General features: G+C 44.8%; 1 protein-coding gene and 1 long non-coding RNA gene across 17 annotated transcripts in view; both read left to right on the top strand.

Moving 5' to 3' along the window:
- LOC113263109 (uncharacterized) overlaps window positions 1-8,174 on the top strand; it is a 45,148-nt gene extending 36,974 nt beyond the window's left edge. For 2 of the 4 annotated variants that reach the window (XR_006410606.3, XR_007188170.2), the window contains one exon: window positions 4,617-5,080. This is a non-coding gene — a long non-coding RNA (uncharacterized LOC113263109). Of the gene's footprint in view, window positions 1-574; window positions 931-4,616; window positions 5,081-7,266 lie in introns of those variants that run through there. The other 2 variants (XR_008956388.1, XR_008956389.1) reach the window with 2 other exon arrangements.
- Window positions 8,175-11,210: 3,036 nt separating this feature from the next.
- FOXP2 (forkhead box P2) overlaps window positions 11,211-13,770 on the top strand; it is a 543,660-nt gene continuing 541,100 nt past the window's right edge. For 3 of the 13 annotated variants that reach the window (XM_057304317.1, XM_057304315.1, XM_057304316.1), the window contains exon 1: window positions 11,218-11,622. The gene's annotated coding sequence lies outside the window, so the exon portion shown is untranslated. The other 10 variants (XM_057304327.1, XM_057304325.1, XM_057304328.1 and 7 more) reach the window with 7 other exon arrangements.

A 13,770-nucleotide genomic window follows, 5' to 3' on the forward strand; every position in this document is an offset into this window, starting at 1 on the left:
ATCTTGGATTAGATGACCTCTAAGCCTCCATCTAACCCAAAGATTATGATTCTAAGATATTAAATATTGACAGACAAATAATGTGGACTCAATAAATATTTGCTGGAATTGAAGTGAGTTGAATTCAGGAAGTAAAAGGGTCTATATTTTATGACGGCAGGTTATCTAATTCCCACAGTCAAAGAGCTGTATGAACTTCCTTTCCTTTGAAAGTCTTACATTTGTTCACCACATTTCCCTGCTAAAATCTGTGAGGTAGAGCTCATCTTAATACCATATTTTAGAGGTCAAATTGCCTTCAATGGTTTATTTTAGAGTGTCCTTTCTCCAATATTATTATGTCCCAACATAGAGTTTTCATATCTCTTATCTAAAAATAAATTACCTGAACTTGATTGCATATAGGATCATGGACTAATGAACATGGATTTTTGCTTAACAGATACTCAATTTTTTTCTAGTGAAGAAACTTTATGATTTATGATCCTTAATGACCTAGTTATTTGAAAAAACCATGGAAGGTATCAATGAGTTTTCTTCAATTGGTTAAAATATCATACATTTCTTTCACCAGTCCAGACATCTTTGTCTTTGATCCTGATTCACAGAATTTAGTGAGGAGGTGGAAAAGAGGATTGTTATAGAAGATGAATCAACAACACGATGGACAAAGGATCATAGAAGTAATGAAAAGATTTTTTAACTTCAAAAAATAAGTCAGAAAATGTGAGAATCTTTGGATAGGGAAATGAAATCTTACTTTAGCAGAAATTTATCTAATACATACAATATATTCTTACGAGAGGAACCATGTTTATTTATGATCATGAACCCAATGATAATATTCTATATACTATTTTCCTAAAGTAAACTCAACAGTGCATTTGGTGTTCACACCAAATATATTAAGAATATAACCCCAAAAACTAAATAATTAATGTACTCACGGTATATATCCCTATGTCATGAAAATTATTTTATATACCTACTTTATTTTATCAACTTCAAATTTACAAGGCAATCTAGATATTATGAAAATTGATTATGCAAAAACTATTATCAGGATCCAGAAATGGCTTTGTATGGTTTTCCATGACTTAATTTTTTTAAGAAATCAACTGAGCATAAAATTATTTTGAGTTTTTATAATATGAAGACAGAAGACATTATTATGAACAGATTAGGCAATCCATTTGTTTTAGCATGTTTATTGTAATTCAATAAAAACATACTTATTGACTTGCTAATTTTTGCTAAACTAATTTAGAACTTGCTTTGACCTCCTCTACTCAACTACTGTAACTGTGCTATAACCTAATTAGGAAAACCTCAAGAGACAATGGTTGTTTCTTATGATTAAATATAAAGTGAGAATCTAGTTTCACTTTATCAGTTCACAGTTTGTTTTTATTCATTTACCTGGAATAAGACTGAAAATACTTTAACAGTTATCCTGTTATATATAATCAAAACAGAAACGTCTTTTACCTATATGATTTTTTGATTGGCATATATAGGAAGATGCTACGTTAAAATACATTATGTTGCAAGTGATTTTTCTAAACCTGCAATGTCTTTTCTCAGAAACAATGTTGTAAATGGTGTTCAGATACCCAGCTAGTTCATGAAATGTACGTATCATTTGTGGATATGTTTATTTGTATTAACAAAATGTAGAACATCACTCCACTAGGTAAATTTTAAAAAGTAAAGTTGAAATATAATTTCATATTTAAGTTATGCTTGAGATAAATATAGTTTTATTAGAGAGTGTTGATTGGGGGTACTAAATTTGTGGCAATTTTCTAAAAAGCTCTCTAGGGCAAGGTCTTTTCAAATAAAAAATGTAAAATAGTTATTTAATAAATTATTTACTTTTTTCCAGTTATATTATGTCTTTACTGCAGAGGATTTGAAAATATGAAAGCAGAAAGGAAAAATAAATCACCTGAAATTCCACTGCTTATATATAACCTTTCTTATTCTGTTTATGTAGTTACCTATTGCTGTGTAACAAATTACCCCCCAAAACTTACAGGCTTTAAGTTAACAAACATAGTTCCTGAAGGTCAGAAATCCAGAAGTGGTTTGCCTGAGTGATTCTTGCTCAGATTCTCTCATGAGGTTGGAATCGAGCTGATGGCCAGCGTGCAGCCATCATAAGAAGACTCAATTGGGAAAAAAGGATTTGCTTCCAAGTTCACTCACATGGTTGTTGGCAGGCCTCAGTTCTTCTCTGGCTGTTGCCCGGAGACAGCACTTCCTCACCATGTTGGCCTCTCCACAGAGCTGCTCACAACATGGCAGCTTGCCTGAGCAAGTGATCTAAGAGACAGATCCAAAACCCTAGACAGAAGTCACACAGTCTTTTATAACCTAAGCTCAGAAGTGACATGCCATCACCTGTGCCATATAGATGGACCCTGGAAAAATGTGGGAGGGGACTATACAAGGGTGTGACTACCAAGAGGTAGAGAGGATTGTGGGCCAATTTGAGGGGAGTTGCAATAGTACATTTCTTTCTGGTCTTTTTTTTTTCTTTTTCTTTTTCTTTTTTTTGGATATATTTTTACATACTAGTTTTCCACCATATAACAAAAGCATTTTATATGTTATTAAAACATCCCATGATATTATTTTAGTGGTTAGACTATATTATATATTGTTGACTGTAATCACTTCTAAATATGCAGTATTGTAAATAATACATATTCTATGATAAGCAGCTTTTGCATGCAGCTTTTCCATCTGCATTTCAGATAATTTCTTTTGGATTGCAATCTAGCTAAGGGACTAATTTAAAAAGCTGTAACACAAGTTGCCAAATTGCTTTCCAATTGGATCGTATCAATTTAACTCACAGAGGGGTTTAAGAGTATTTCACTGCTCCTTTATCTGGGGACTTCAAGGTTTTGAAAGCTAATAGGACTAGTTTTTAAATTTTTTTTATTTTCATGTTAGTTTCCCCATTTCTTGATTTCTTACATTACTAGCTCTGCTCCTAAGTGTAGCAACCATGATTGTGTGTGTGTGTGTGTGTGTGTGTGTGTGTGTGTGTGTGTGTGTACTTTTTCTGGGAAGAGTGGGAAAGAGAAAAAGAGAGAGACAGAATTAGGAACATTTTCCTGAGTTAAGTGAAAAAGAGTCAGAAGAGGGAGGGAAGGAAAGAATTTAGAGAAGAGGTAATGTATAACTGAGAAAGTATGGCCTAATGCTATATTTACTGAACTGGGAGTAGTGTTAACAAGAAAAGGATAGCATGGAACCAGCATGCCTCGATGGGACAGAAAAAGGCAATTGGCATGGGAAAAAGACTGGAGAATGCAATATCCTCTGACTGTCCCTAGGGGACCCTATGGGGCCAGGATAACTGCTTTCCTCCTCTGAGAGTCAGAGGGGATGCTGAGAGAGGAAAACATGTGAAGCTCTCCCTAAACTGGAAACATTTATGTTCTCTTACTTTTTTTTTTTTCAGTTCCTGTCTATAATGAAACTATTTTCCTGTGGTGAAATCAGGACAAATTAGAAGTAATCTTTTTATCAAAGTGCATTCTGTATGCAAGAGTGACATGAGACAATTCAGGGAACTGCCTCATACTGCCTCACAGTCTTAAACCCATGATAGAACCATGTTTTTACCACAACTTCATGCTTTTACCCAAAGATTGTGAGTTTTTTGAAGCTGCTATGTGGTAAATTTAAAATTTTGGATTAAAAGATGTATAAAGAGAGAGAGAGGTAAACCAAGAAACATACTCTTCACTATAGAGAATTGGTAGTTACCAGAGGAGGTGGGTGGGGGGATGGGTGAAGTCGGTGAGGGGGTTAAGGAGTACACCTGTTGTGATGAGTGCAGGGTGACATATGGGAGTGTTGCATCACTATATTGTATACCTGAAACTGATATTGCAATGTATGTTAACCAACTGGAATTAAAATAGAAACTTAAAAAATATAAAAGAAGCATTCTTATATTTGTTTTTTAAGTTATCATCATAAACGAAAAATAAACAATAACTTGTTGGTGTAGCCTTAAGAAATATTTTCCCTGGTCTCATTGTATCCTGGATATACCTCTACCCAATGCTGCATTGAAACTCATGTTTCACTGAAATAATTCACTTACGTATCTTCTATCTCTCACTAGAGTGTATGTCCTGGACAGAGACCTAATCTTATATATCTTTAATTCTTGGAATGCCTACCACAGTGGTTTGTATATAAATATTTGTTGAGTCATTAAATAATGCAGTTGGGAATTGGAATGCCAGATTGAATATACTTTTATATCTATCTGGTAAGTTCTTTCGTATGAAAAAATAATGAAAATCTTCAGTTATAACTATTTTAGCCAGATGATTGGGTACAAAGTAGACTAAAAGATCTGCTAAAAATGATACACAGCTAAAAATATATCTGACAATGTTCTGAGAGAATATATTTAACATCTAAAGTACATTTGTCTGGGGCATGACATTCATTCATTCATTCCAAGGAAGATGATTAAATATCTCATATTTGCTAGGCATATTTGCTCTGTTGGACTATAGGACTTAAGATTCAACTCCACTGGCTACAGGGAAGCTTGGCCTAATTCTAAGTGACATGTGTTTTAGATGCGTTCTAGAAAGCAGTGAGGAGGATGAACTGGAACAAAGAAAAACTGAAAGTAGGGAAGGTGATTAGAAAGTTATCAAGAATGACCAAGTGAGAAGTGATGAAGACTCAAGTAAAGCAACACCATGGCGATAGATGGAAGACAACGGGAGATAAAAGAGGTAGTAACGAATGAAACCTAATGCACGGATTGTGAGAATGTGGAGGAGGTAGCATATGTGACTTGGGTCTTCTTGGCTTCAGGAACAGGTTGGGTTGAGGGACTATTACCTGTTAAACAGGTGGCATGAGGAGTAGCTGGCCAAGGAGAAAAGGGCAAATTTTTACCTTGTCACAATTCATATGGTGCTATCAATAAGCAATTGATTAAACACTTCTGGAGCTTAGGAGATAAACATCTGTGGGGAATTTTGGAAGTTGTCATTGTGAGGATGGTGATGTGGATAATGGCAAAGGGAGGGAACAGAAGGAGAAACATAAAGAAGGAGAATGAGAAGAAAGAGGAGAAGCAGAAGATAAGGGGAAGAGGGTCGATGTTTGAACTTTTATATGATTTGTTACAATTAACCACTTCAATACATTCTTTGGGAAAACTACTATGGTTACTAGAGCCATATGGTTATTAAATCAAAATAAAAATCTACACTGATGCAGGTTTTTGATACAGTTCATTTTTGCTTATAGCTTTAAAAAAATCAATGTTATATTTTGTCTCACAGACTCGTGTTAGCCTTTATTTCTTGAGTGTAGTGAAGACAAGCTGCTATTGAGATTATGGGTTTCGCCCCCTAGGAGTCCCTGAAGATCATTAACCCTGAAAAACATCATAAACCGTGGTTTGTGTTAGCACCTCTTGCCATCAGTTTTTCTATAATGAACACTTGCAATCAACAGTGATGAACCTCTTTACACTATTGAAGAAATCTTGCAGACTTTAATTGACTTTCAAGAGAAACAAGTCATCAGACTTTTTTTTTCCTCCCGTGTATTACAGTGGACATGACATGACAGTTAACCATCTTTAATACTGTACTGACATCCAAAGGTATTGCCGTCACTGAGCTGTATCATTTTCAATGAATGTGAAGAAAATGTAAAGAGATGGGGTATGTGACAAAAATGCCTTTTGTAGAGTACGAGGAAGGAGGATGACTGTATGTCTAAGAAATATGGGATAGTTCAATAATAATTATCAGTTTTACTAATGAGATGTAGAATCTTGCTGTCATCTCTGGATCTTTGCTTTATGATTGGTAAAATGAAGGGGCTGGATGAGAGTATTATGAAGTTTCCTTCAGCTCTAAAATTACACCATAACTCAGAGACATACAAACTCTAAGACTGATTTATTAGCAGAAACATCATCAAGCAAAGGGCTCTTGCATCAACCAACTCAATATATTTAAATAATGTGTCAGGAAGTAAACATCAGGGATTTGACAATTTGGCTATGCTTGCTTTTACAGAGATAGACCACTTCTCAGAAAAATGTAGGTATTAACTTGAGCCATATGAAATCATTATTTGTGTGGCTCCAAATTGACCAGATATAGTTTAGTATGATTCAACTTAATATTATTATTTCTAGTGAGTACCTTACCAACATAAGCAAGCTGTTACATTTTTTAAAAATTAATTATTTTCCGGAAAATAGAAATTTGGTACTCAAGTCTCTAACATGGAGGGGGTGCCACCTTATCGATAGCGAGGTATTTTGAGATCCTTTAAAAAAAATAGGTCTAATAGATACCAACTATACCAACAAAATGGTGCGTGAAAAAGATGGAGTCCTCATTGCTTGATGGAGGCTTTTGGGTCAGCATTAGAATTCTTTATCCAGTAGTTGGCCTTTTTCTATATTCATTTGGATAAAGCCTTCCTTGGCAAGACTTTATCCCAGAGCAATTGATCTTTATTTTTGCAGCAGTATTAACCAGAACTGGAACTTGACATTAACTGTCTTTCCAGCAATTTTTAAAGATGCTCACAGCCAATCTCTTAGCAGAGATATGCTGTGTTTATATGTTTCCAGAGTAGATATACTAACAAAGAAGTAGATTACATTCGAGAGAGAATTAAAAGTACATTACTGGCCCCGGGACACGGGAGTGGAGGTCCTATCCCTTCTATCAGCAGCCTACTAGAGGCAAGGGCAGGGGAAGTGGTGACTGAAACCTGTAGTCCCACAGCTGATTTGAAAAGGCTTTATCTGGAGGCTGGCAGATGTGGGGTACTTATTTATTTTTTTCCTGAAGATGAGATGACTAGAGAATCTGGGTAGAAGCATGAATTCATGAATACATATTTATTGCTTTAGGATTCAGGTACATTTAGGGCATATGTTATAAAAATCCAAACGAAACGTATAGTCTGTGGTTTTTTTTTTTTTTTTTCTTTTTAAGAAAGTTGGGAAAGCTCATTAAGATTTATTATAGGTCCCAAATTTTGTAGTCCCGAAGCTTAACGACAGATGGTGGTGTAACTCCACCAATTTTGCAAGGTCTACATTCAATTTGACTTTGTAACATAGATTACCCTTGATTTGACTTCCGTGAAACTAGAATTTTCTCTTTTTCCTAAAATGTGCCTGGGAGGAGAGTGGTGATAGGAGAATGTCTAAAAGGAGTCTGTTTATTTGCTCATTTTCAGAAAACTGTAGAGAACGGGAAAAATAGGAATCTGCTATGTGCCCGTTCCAGTGTGGGAAGGGAAAAATATTTCACCTTGCATTTCAAGAAGACTTTTGTTTCAAGCGATCTGAAGTGAGTAATACAACTTTGAAGATGGTATCTCTAAGAGGAAAAATATAATTTAATAAAACGTGCCCCTTTCCCTTTTTCCCAGCGATGTCTCCAGTCTAATTTAAGTATTAGTCGCAATTACACCAGTGAAACGGCTCTGAAGGGGAAAAAATGTAATTGTTGTTTAACCGAAAATTTTGGAGAAAATAGACCTAAAGGTATGAATAATTATATTTTTATAACAAATAACTAAAATTTAAGCAGTTCACACGGAGAAGCATTGAACCGACATTTCTTACACGTGTCACTCGCGTACATTGCTCTCCTTCATCCTGGCCTTAGTTAGTTTCATTTGGGGAGGGTTATTTCGCGCAAGATGCCCTGGCAGAGACCATATCAAACGAATTTATCTTCCGCCTAGACCGTAATAGGGCAGTGGCTTGGAATTTGTTGATTTGCGGTGTCATCGTAAAATAAACTTGAAATCAAATAAATTTTCGTGGGAGAACTTCGAGGTTCAGTTGGTGAAACTCCTCAGTTACTTAGTAGCCCCGTTTAACTTTCCCCTGGAACCTTTCTAAATGACTTTTGCAGCCCCACGTGCTGCAAAGGAGACTCGAGCTGTGGCTGCGACCCTGCGCGGCGACTACAGGGACGGAATTTGGCTTTCCCCCTTTCTCTGTTAGGCAGTGTTTCGTTGCAAGGCTGCCACGATCCAGTGGGCTGACTAGTGACTTGTGCAAAAGAAAACTATTCGTTCGCTGTTTGCCCTTTCAGCGTTTTCCTCGGCTGCGGAAACCCGGTTTTCCTATTATTACACTCCAACTTTTTTTGGAGTCTGTTAGCACAGAGCGCTAAACCCCGGCCGGCTCCAGCAGCAGCGAGGCGAACAAAGCCCGCAGTGTTCAGGGCCATGCTGGGGCGGGGGTGGTGGGCGAGTTAAAGGAATTGCAAATAAATATATTTTATGACCACCCATCAACAAACTACGTGCCACCGTGGCAGCCCTTGGTAGCCGGGCTGTGTCTGCACTGTGGCCAGGGGCGGGGGTTGGGAGAGAGGCGACGGGAGAGGGGCAGCGAGCGGCGAGCCCCGGGCCTGAACTTTCACCTCTCGAACCCGGGACCAGCCCATTGGCTGCGGGCTAGGGGTCCGCCGGGGGCAGCGGCTCCTGGCAGGACTTGCTTTCTCAACTCTCTGGGCGTCTTCCCTGCGGGAAGGGTTGGTGGGCCGGGGAATGGCAGCAGGCGAGGAGATAATGGGGCGAAGTTAAGCGGGGGCTCCAGGAGGCTGCGGGCTCAACCCCGCTTAGAAAGACCCCTGGCAAGGGTACGCGGCCCATTTAGAAAGATGTGCTTCTCCGACTGAGCTATCCTTTTGCACCTCTTGGCTCCTGGCTATTTGTACTCACAGGAGAGAAACGTCAGAGGCTGCGAATTTCACCAAAACGTGTCTTTGTGTACAGAAAAGTGAAAGGCTAACTAAACCCTCTCCTGTCCAAGTCTTGAGAGCGTAACCCTCTTTCTCCTCGTTGGGAACTTGAACTTCTCTTCCAAGTGGCCCAGACTCTATAATAAACCTTTCTCGCTCACTTTCTTGAGACCCCTGGCAAGAGAGGGAAGTAAATGGGGTCGGTGTTTGTGGCGGAAGAAGAAGAACGGGAAAAGTGGGACTCTGTAGCCCTTTGGCTGTTCTGTTATCTTCATTCGCAAACCTTGTGGAAAGGCACATCCTCGGCTCTCCCAGGATTTCGACACCGTTTGCTCTTTTCTTTTTCAAAATAGTTTCAGATTAATTCAGAGAATCCGCCTTTTATTTAGGCTTGTCAGTGAAGCATAAACGCAAATTACTTAACATGAAATTATCCCCAATCTTTCAGAAGGGCAAAGTAGGGCCATTTGGGTCTGGCGTTTTCTAATTTTAAAGACTGCTCTCTCCTCTCCCCGCTCCCACCTTGAAAAAATCTGGGTTATTTGTCCACTATTCAGCCTGCTTTTCGAGAAAGACCATTTTAAAGAGAGTGAGAACACAATTTATAAGCAGAACACTTAAGGACTACCTGGAGTTTAAAAGCTCACAGAAAGCACCGCAATTCAAAGCCCAACTCTACCTCGTTCCTCGTCCTCCTGGCAGGGGCCGTCTTCCCACGACCAGCCCCATGGCTTATTGACTTAATTGGTTTCACTAGAAAAGCTGACGGTGTGTTTACAGATGTGGGTGCCAGGGCTGCTTCCTCCCCGGGAGAACTGCGGGTTCTGAAGGGAAGAGTTGGTGCCAAGTGTGTGTGTGAGCTCGCGTCTGCCCTTTAGAGAAAGGGCGCGCTGCTCTTTGAGGAAAAGAAAGACTCAAAGGCAGAAGTTAGTGCTGCTCGCCCGTCTCCCCGGTCACCCCCCCCCCCCCCCCCGCGCCGCCACTTCTGCCACCAGAGATGTTAAAGTTGGCCGGGAAGAAGCCGGGGGCCAGGCTCTGTTCGCAACGGCCTCTCGGCTGCAGCTATTTGGAACAAAGTTTCAGCGCCTTTCGGAACGCCACGCTTCGCGACTGATTGTCAGCTGAGCGGCGGGCTCAGGCTGCAGCTCGCCGTGACGGCGGCGGGTGGAGGGTCGCGCAGCCAGCGGGCAGCCGAGCGGCTGGCGGGAGACGGCGGGGAGGAACCGCCTGCCAGGAGCGGGCGTGGGGAAGGGACTCCCGAGGAATCCCCTGCTCGGGTCCCGCGTCCCATCCAGGCCCGTCTGGTCCTCCCTCGGCCTTTGCCTGGTCATCCCTTTGGTCCCGCGGGCCACGCTCCACCGACAGGAGCTGGGACCCGGGTGCCGGAGGCTGGGCCCGCGCATCCCCCGCGCCGGCGCCTTGGCTTTGAAGTGCGCGCGGAGCGGACTCAGGCAGTTTCTTCTTTCCTTTCATTCCGGGTACTTTTGCAACCCTCAGTCACTGACAGGGCCCGTCTCGAAAGCCTCAAACCCTAAAAGTCCCAGCTCGGCGGGCCCCTTCCTTCCAAGCTCCGCCCCGGCCGGCCCGCAGCCCAGCCTCACGCCAGCTACCCGGGCTGAGCGACCACGAGGAAGCCCAAGAACTCCTGGGCCCAAGTGAGACAGGAGCCACGACAACAATGAAGAGTGAGAAAGACACTCGGCCTCTCTCCAGCCCAGGCCGCAGAGGCGCGCACCGTGAAAAGAAAGGCCAATCAGCGTTTTAACGCACGCTTGGGTCTCCCTTTCTGACTACCATGCACTTTTAACTCCCTGCCACCGAGGGCTTTGGATCCCTTCGAGGCTTTCTGCACTTCACGTGGAATCCCCTGTTTCATTTGCCAGCAGCTCCGTCTGCTGAGAGGACGTACTTTGGGGACTGCCAAGAAGCAGCAGACACAACTCGGCTTTGCCAATACAGCATACGGTTTTGTTCTCTCCTCCCTCCCCACCCCCTTCCTCGACGCGCCGTCTGGGCCGAGCGGGAGGAGGCGGAGCTGGAGGTGGGGAGAATGGTGGGGGTGGGGGAAGATCTGGCGCAGAACAAACAAGTTCTCCAGCGAATTGTTTACATAGCAGGTGGACCTGACGTCAGCCAGGAGGCTCCACTGCAAATCCGAACAATATTCTGCTCTGCGTTTCCCCCTCCCTTAAAGAAGTTGGGGCACCGGGGGAGATAGGTGGATGGGGGCGACAGGCATTCTAACCGGCTGGTTCCAAACCACTTTTGGGAACAACAGCAACCACCAACAATAACAACGCAAAGTGAAACAAAACAAACAAGTGGCCCAGCAGTACTTTAGAATCCTCCGAGGCGTCCCTTCCCCCACCCCGCCCCTCGGAGGAGAGGCGGCTCCGAGCGCAGTGTGTGTACAGTTTGCATTGCCAACAACACGCGCGCGCGGCCGGGTGCGCGCGCCCGCCAGCGCACACTCACACACATAGACACACATACAGACACACACACAGATCCGGGTGGGGGGAGCGGCAGCGCGAGACAGCGCGAGCCTCCGAGAAAGCGCGAGACACGCCGGCGCGTGCAGCTCCGCGGCGGCCGCTGCGTCCCGGCTCGAGCCCCGCGCCACCCGCAGCCCGCCCGCGAGCGCCGGTCCCTGTTATTTATGCGGCGGCCGCGTCTGCTGGCTGCGGCTTCCTCCGCCCCCCCCCCCCAGGGCGCGCCCCCCACTCGCGGCAGCAGCTGCCGGGACTCGCTCGTGGGTGTGTTGTTTGGGGGCTTCTGCCTCGGCGCCGCGGGTGCCACCTCCCGGGACGCTGCCCAGGCGTCCCAGGTCGCGGTAAGTTTCTTCGCCTTCACTCTGGCGCGCTGCACCTCCGCACCCCACCCCGTCCCAGCCACCTCCACGCCGGGCCGGGCTGCGACTTTACTCTGCCGCGCGCTCCTCCCGCGGCGGCGGCGGCAAAGTTTCGCCCCAGCCGCAGCGCTCGGTGCGGCGGGGCGGGTGTGACATGTGTCAAATTTCGGCTCAGCGTCGGGGTCGCCTTCCGGACCCTACATCACCACTTGTTGTTCTTTTTCATTTTGCATTGTGATGGGGGAAGGGAGAATCGACAGAAGGGAGATTGCCGTTGGCTCACGTATGATTTTTAGTTTTGAATATGCAAAATATTGCCTCGTCCAGAGAGACCGCGGCTGGAGGAGAATGTGTGTCGAAACACCAGATGTGTGTTTGTTTACTCTTTTATTTTTATTGTTTGTTGTCTCTTCCTTTGCCTCCCTTCCCCCTTCCCCCTGGGAGGAGAAACAACAGTAAAAACATCTGGCGGTTGGAAGCACACACTTTATTGATCCAACTGCTGACCTTTATTTACTCAGTTGGGCAAGTGCATGCAGCTCGTCCGTCTCTAAGTTGGGCGCTTCAGCGTTCATTTAAGAAGTACTTCCCTGGGAACTAGAGGCGGAGAGGGGACACTCCTGTTTCTAGAGTGAAGAAACTCCTGGCCCCTAGTGATGCTTCGGGATAATGGTGCATCTTGACTGCTGCCCCCATCACGCTCTTTCCCTTGTCCACAGTTAGCAGGACCCGCTTCACCCGGGATCTCACCTAGTCTTACTTTTACTGTGCTTTGGAAAGGTCTCCTCACTCTGTGGGTGGGTTTAGGGTGAACTCGCACCTCCCGGTTCTTTAGGGAGGGAATGTGGGAGGGGCGCGGGCACCTTGCGGAGAAAGGGAGGGCTTCTCGGTTGGCTTTTACCTGTAAGTCCGTGGAGGCCCCGGGCGAACGGAGGGCAGTCGGGAGCTCGCGGTAGTCTGTGACCCGGGCAGAGCTCGGGTCCCGACGGCCCTTCGCGCGCGCCGCGGCTCACGTGCGGCGGCCGCACGGCGGGACCCACTGGGTGGGCGCGCGCGCCCACCGCGCGTCTCCCGCGTGTCTCCCGAGCGCCTCTCCCCGCCCCACAGGCCGGGACGCGCCCAGGCACCCCGACCTCACTGCGAGCGTCGTCGTGGACCCTCGCTTGCTGAGGGCGTTTGGGCCTGTCTAGAGCAGGGAGGAAAAGTTGTCCTACTCTCCTCAGACTCAGATCTCGTAGGTAAGTCTCTCAGGGCACCTGGCGCGTGGGGTGGCACCGGTTAGGGGGAACGGGAGCGGAAAGACACGTGCGAGTCCGGGGCTTTTGAGCGCGCAACCGGTGCGAGTTTTACATAGGGACGACTCCGGAGAGGCAAACTGGACACTTGCTGAGGGGCTCCTCAGACTCCGGAGTCGCCAAGGAACTAGACCCATCTGTGTGTTTGTTTATTCAGCTTTTTAACCAACAGATTTAAACCACTTCATGGACAGCTGCTGTCTGTAATGCTTCCCCCGCCCCCCCCCCCGCGTTTTCTCTCACCACATGTTGAAATCCAGTCAGTTTCTGGATCTTGAGGATTATTCCTCGAGTACTGTTTGCTCCCAGGTGGGCAGGCGTTCCGGACGTGGCCTGGGTGAGTGCTGAGACCGGCCCAGAGGGAGAAAGGGTGTGAAAGACCTGTGGGAGTGTGTAAGATGTGTACATATATAGTCATCATGGATTCAGAAGTGCTTAAAGAGCTACCTCCCCAACATGCCCAGGGTCTACTTGGAAGAATAATTAAGTAGGAGCAGGTAAGCCGAGGGGAGAAAGTGACGCCCTGGTGTCAAGTAGCTGAAGTGGACGTTTTCCAACTGGAAGTATTTGGAGAGATTAACTTTTAGAAAACAAAAGTTGCCTGGAAGGCACATCTTTGCTCGCTCTCCTAACTCAAATAGTTTGGCTAGGCAGCAGTGGAGACAGGAGGGGTGTGTTTAATAGCAAGTCTGTGTTAGAGGTCAACACTGAAGCAAAGATGAGCTTTCAGATATTTTCCTCTTCGATCTTGCATTGTGGCGTACCTCGGGAAATGTTTTAAGTTGTCAAGGGGCCTGTTTATCTTTTCTGTCACTATGAGTTATGGATAAGTGTA

The sequence above is a fragment of the Ursus arctos genome, unplaced genomic scaffold (assembly GCF_023065955.2).
Source record: "Ursus arctos isolate Adak ecotype North America unplaced genomic scaffold, UrsArc2.0 scaffold_3, whole genome shotgun sequence".
Classification (NCBI taxonomy): Eukaryota; Metazoa; Chordata; class Mammalia; order Carnivora; family Ursidae; genus Ursus; species Ursus arctos.